Raw genomic sequence first — 6,004 nt, 5'->3', positions numbered from 1 at the left:
AGGCCCCTGTGCAGATAATGTGCCAGGGCCCCCCCCCCCCGCAAACTTCTCATGGCCGACGGTCCGCTTTCAGCTGCATCGCTGGGTCTCCTAAGTGACCCAACAATGCAGCACTAGCAGCCGGGGCGTCACTAAGGCTGGGTTCACACACACACTATTTACGGACGTAATTTGGGCGTTTTAGCATTGAATTACATCCGAAAATGCGGCTCAAAAGCGTCGGAAAACATCTGCCCATTCATTTGAATGGGTCTTACGATGTTCTGTGCCGATGGTCATTTTTTTTTACGCGCCGCTGTCGAAAGGCGGCGCGTAAAAAACTGCCTGTCACTTCTTCAGATGTAAATGGAGCCGTTTTCCATGGACTCCATGGAAAACCAGCTTCAATTACTTCCGTAGTGGACGCAGCAAAAGACGCCTGCACATGCCATTACGGCTGAAATTACGGTGCTGTTTTCTCCTGAAAACAGCACAGTAATTTCAGCCGTAACAGACGCTGCCGTGTGAACATACCCTCAGGGCTTAAAATGTCCGGGAAATAGCCCCAATACATATGTGTCCGCCCCAAAAAAAAGTGTGTGTATAGGAGACAGCATAGCATATCTATAGCACTACGACCCTATAAACTATGGATAGGATTAGATACAGTGGCTGAGCAGACAGTATCACACATGATAGGATTAGATACAGTGGCTCAGAAGGCAGTATCACACATGATAGGATTAGATACACAGCTCAGCAGACAGTATCACACATGATAGGATTAGATACAGTGGCCCAGCAGACAGTATCACACATGATAGGATTAGATACAGTGGCTCAGCAGACAGTACCACACATGATAGGATTAGATACAGTGGCTCAGCAGACAGTACCACACATGATAGGATTAGATACAGTGGCTCAGCAGACAGTATCACACATGATAGGATTAGATACAGTGGCTCAGCAGACAGTACCACACATTATAGGATTAGATACAGTGGCTCAGCAGACAGTATCACACATGATAGGATTAGATACAGTGGCTCAGCAGACAGTATCACACATGATCGGATTAGATATAGGGCCCAGCACAGTATCATACATGATTGGATTAGATACACAGCTCAGCAGACTGTATCACACATGATAGGATTAGATACAGGGCCCAGCTCGCTGACATTGCGGCTCCAGCGCTGGACCCAGGAAAGGTAAGAATAATAATTTTGCTTCTTTATGTGTTACTGATTATTTTTGTGTGTTTGTGTTTTTTTTACAGGTTCGGTTGTTGGACTTCGGATACGAGGACTTCAATGACGGCGTTTTTTTTATTCTCAATAAAATGGTTAATGAGGGTTGTGTTTTTATTTCAATAAAAAAAATTTCTATGTGCTTGTATCTTTTTAAACTTTATTATCACCGCCTTAGTAATGGCCGCTGGCTGATTGACAACCTCCATTACTAAGGCGAGGCTTAATGTTAGCCGGTGCAGAGTCTACACTAACCCCCATTATTACCCCGGTACCCACCGCCACCAGGGGTACTGGGAAGAGCCGGGTACAAACCAGTACCCGACCAGCTGTAGTGACGGGCAGGCACCGGGGTGGCCGCAGGCTGGTAGTATTAGGCTGGGGAAGGCCAAAAACAGTGGCCCTTCCCACCCTTGTAATGCTGCCTGCTGCTGCTGTGTTGTATCTGGCTGGTTATGAAAATTGGGGGGGACCCGACATCGTTCTTTCCAATTATTTTTTAAATGACGTGGCGTCCCCCCCATTTTCATAACCAGCCAGATACAATAAAGCAGCAGCAGCCTAGCATCACCAGGGTAGGAAGGGCCACTGTATCTGGCCTTTCCCCTCCTGATAATACCAGCCTGCGGCCACCCCAGTGGCCGACCATCACTACAGATGGTCAGGTACTGGATCGTACCCGGCTCTTCCCAGCACCCCTGGTGGCGGTGGGTACCGGGGTAATAAAGGGGGTTAGTGTTAGCCTCTGCACCGGCTAACACTAAGCCCTGCCTTAGCAATGGATGCTGTCAATCAGCCGGCGGCCATTACTAAGGCGGTAGTAATATAGTTTAAAAAAAACCACAAAGACATAGAAAAAATATTTTATTGAAATAAAAAAAAAAAACACAACCCTCATTAACCATTTTATTAATAAAAAAAAAAGCTGTCATCGAAGTAGTCCTGGAATCCGCCGTAGTCCAACGACCGAACCTGTAAGAAAACACACAAAAAATGATTAGTAACACGTGTGTTAGGGTATGTGCACACACACTAATTACGTCCGGAATTGACGGACGTATTTCGGCCGCAAGTACTGGACCAAACACACTGCAGGGAGCCGGGCTCCTAGCATCATAGTTATGTACGACGCTAGGAGTCCCTGCCTCGCTGCAGGACAACTGTCCCGTACTGAAAACATGATTACAATACGGGACAGTTGTCCTGCAGCGAGGCAGGGACTCCTAGCATCGTACATAACTATAATGCTAGGAGCCCGGCTCCCTGCAGTGTGTTCGGTCCGGTACTTGCGGCCGAAATACATCCGTCACTTACGGACGTAATTAGTGTCTGTGCACATACCCTAAGGCTTAGATACAGGGCCCATGTGTGATACTGTCTGTGGGACCCTGTATCTAAGCCTACCACAAGGTAGGCTTAGATACAGGGTCCAGCAGACAGTAATCTTATACAGTATAAGATTACTGTGTGCTGGGGCCCTGTATCTAAACCTACAGTGTGGTAGGCTTAGATACAGGGCCCAGCAGACAGGATCACGCATGGGCCATGTATCTAAGCCTACCATGTGATTGGCTTAGATACAGGGCCCAGCAGACAGCATCACACAATCTGTGATCCTGTCTCATGGGCCCCCTAAGCCTGCTACATCGTAGGCTTAGGGGTTGTGCAGTCCCTAAACATTGATGGCCTATCCTCAGGATAGGCCATCAATAGCTGATGTGTCGCCCGGGACCCGCAAATCAGCTGTTTTGAAGGGGCCGCAGCACTCGTACGAGAGCTGCTTCCCCTTCATTTCACTACTCGCCCACACTGTGAATCGCCGAAACCGATTCACAGTGTGACCGGAATGAAGTGACAGGAATGAAGGGGAGCAGCTCTCGTACGAGTGCTGCGGCCCCTTCAAAACAGCTGATTGGCGGGTCCCAGGAGTCGGACCCCGCCAGTCAGGGCTATCTTACCTTCCTCTTCGGCCGCGGCGGGAGTTCTGTCGTCTCGATGCTGTGCGCGGCGCATAGCGCTGTGACGTCATGTGCTGCGCACAGCGCCTGACGTCAGGACCTCCGCTGCGATCCGGAACCAGGAAGGTAAGTAAAGTATGTTACTATAGTAACAGGGGCCCGCGGCCCGAGTTACTATAGTAACTTTTTATTGATGTGGTGCGGGGGGCCGTGGGCCCCCCTGGCTTCGGGGCCCGGTCGCAATTGCGACCGCTGCGACCCCTATAGCTACGCCAGTGGTCCACGGGCCTCTGTCTCAGTCCTCAGCATCGCGCAGCTGAGAACTGAGTCGGCCAGCAGAGGAACGGGCCCCCTTCCCACGCGGGGCCCTTGTGCAGCTGCACCGGCTGCACATGCGGTATGTCCGCCCCTGGGGATACAGGCAACATGAGCTCGGCACTGCGTAGCACCTAGAAATGATGGGGTAAAGTTTAGCGGTGGTGCAGGGGGTCCGGGGCAGCGCAGCACCCACTGGCTGGACGTGGAGCAGGCACGGAGCCTGCCACTGCAGTGGGGTGAGCCAGATGTTTACACCCACTCAGCCTCCAGCGGATTACCCGTGCACTGTACACACACCGGAGGGCGGGGCGTGCTGCACAGCATGGCAGGGGGCGGGGACACTACACACAAGGTAGGTTGTCAAATACAAAGTTGTCCTCCCCTATGATAAAAAATAAATCATTACTAGACAAACGTCACTGAGAAGTCTTCTAAAGCCGTGTTCACACAACAGATTTTTTTTCCTCCGAAAATTCAGGCAGGTGTTTTCAAGGCAATCTGTGGCAAAAATTTGATGCTGACCTGACCCTTGGATTTCTGCCACAGATTTGCAGTTTGATCTGCCTCTAATCCACGTGTGACTACCCACCCTGGTTTCCGCATCAAGGTGTGAGGTCGCTTTTTTGTGCAAAAAAGTCTGCAGTGTGTGATCAATGACACGGATTTCTGGATGAATACAATATGACCTGGAACTCGTTGCGGAAACCACGTCGCAGTCCACGTGAAAGTTTAGCCTCATGAACATGACCTTTACCTGTTAAGGACACAGGTCATTTTTTGTTATTTGTGCTTTAACGCATATTGACAGCAACTTCTATTTTTCAGTTGACTCGGCTGTATGAGGCCTTGTTTTTTGTCAGACGAGTTGTATTTTTAAGCGGTTCTATTTTAATGTACATATACGGTAACGTTTAGCTATTTTTAAATCTTTTTTTAGATAGACGAAAAAAAAGTAAATTGAACTTATTTTTTTTTGCCTCTACTTTCACTTATCATTTTTAAATAATAATGGTTTTGAATACCTTCTTCATTATTGCCTGTCAGTGTAAAACCTTATTCAAACGAGTTGTGTCAAATCGGCCGTGAAAAACTGCAGTTTTTCACGTGCGATTCGCACCTGTGCAGTACCCGTTTCCACTTGAGTCTATTGAGGGATTTGTAAAAACGGACAAAAATAGGACGTCCTATTTTTTCACGGGCCCTTCACACGGTGGGTTAAAACAACGGCCGTGGGAATAGCCCCATAGAAATACACACAGCCATGTGGCGGCCATTAAAAAAAACGTCTGTCACACGGCCGATTTATACGCTAGTCTGAATAAGGAATAAGGCTGTATTCACGTCTGCATTGGAGGCTCCGTTACGCATCTAAAATGCCGGACAAAATAGTGCACCGACACCATGAGGGAAACACGATGGTACCCGTTAGGCTATGTTCACATGCTAGACTAAAAACGGCTGTAAAATACGGAGCTGTTTTCTAGGGACGCAAGCTCGCAATCCACGACAAGGATCCCCAGACTTGCGAGTCCCTAACTCCTTAACTGGAGCGAAAAGCTCCTGATGTACAGACAAAACAGATAAAAACAGCGTTTCTGACCTGGCTGTGTCCATTTGTAAGTATGGCCTTTTTCGGTGTTTTTGTATAAATGTCCTTGTTTTTATCTGTTTTGTCTGTACATCAGGAGCTTTTCGCTCCAGTTAAGGAGTTAGGGACTCGCAAGTCTGGGGATCCTTGTCGTGGATTGCGAGCTTGCGTCCTTTTGGCCAAAATTATCACTAATACCCCAGGTATTTTTCATTATTATGTATATTCGCTTCTCTTGGACACAGCCGGGTCTTTGATGCTGGGAGAGCATGGTGTGTTGTTGTTTGGCATAGCAAGCAGGGTAGCCCGCTCTATGAACTATCAAGGCGTCACAAATAGGCTTCTACCTGGCTACACACGTTGCGCCTCATGACGTACACACTATCCCTCCATGTTTCACACACTTGCATCCCATTATTCATTTATTTTTTAGGCACTTTACTCATTACTGCCCCCTATATTTCACTTACATTATTACACTTGCACATACACTATTCATTTATTATTTCTTACTACACATCCCATGCACCACACACCACTCCCCTCAAGACTAGTGGGAGTGGCTATTATTATTTAAAGCACCTGCTCACTCGCCTTCATCAGCGTTTCAGACCTGGCTGTGTCCATTTGTAAGTATGGCCTTTTTCGGTGTTTTTGTATAAATGTCCTTGTTTTTATCTGTTTTGTTTTTTTATGCTTTTTTTACGGCCGTTTTTGGAGCTGTTTTTCTATTAAGACAATGAAAAACGGCTCAAGAAGTGACATGCCCTTCTTTTTTACAGGGCATTTTTTTACGCGCTGTTTGGACAAACGGCGCATAAAATAACGGCCCGTTTGAACGAAATGCAGTTTTTCCCATTGAAATCAATGGGCAGATGTTTGGAGGCCATATGATAAAAAGTGAAAAA

The sequence above is a fragment of the Rhinoderma darwinii genome, chromosome 6, assembly GCF_050947455.1.
Source record: "Rhinoderma darwinii isolate aRhiDar2 chromosome 6, aRhiDar2.hap1, whole genome shotgun sequence".
In the NCBI taxonomy this organism is placed as follows: domain Eukaryota; kingdom Metazoa; phylum Chordata; class Amphibia; order Anura; family Rhinodermatidae; genus Rhinoderma; species Rhinoderma darwinii.
This window is presented reverse-complemented; position numbering follows the sequence as displayed.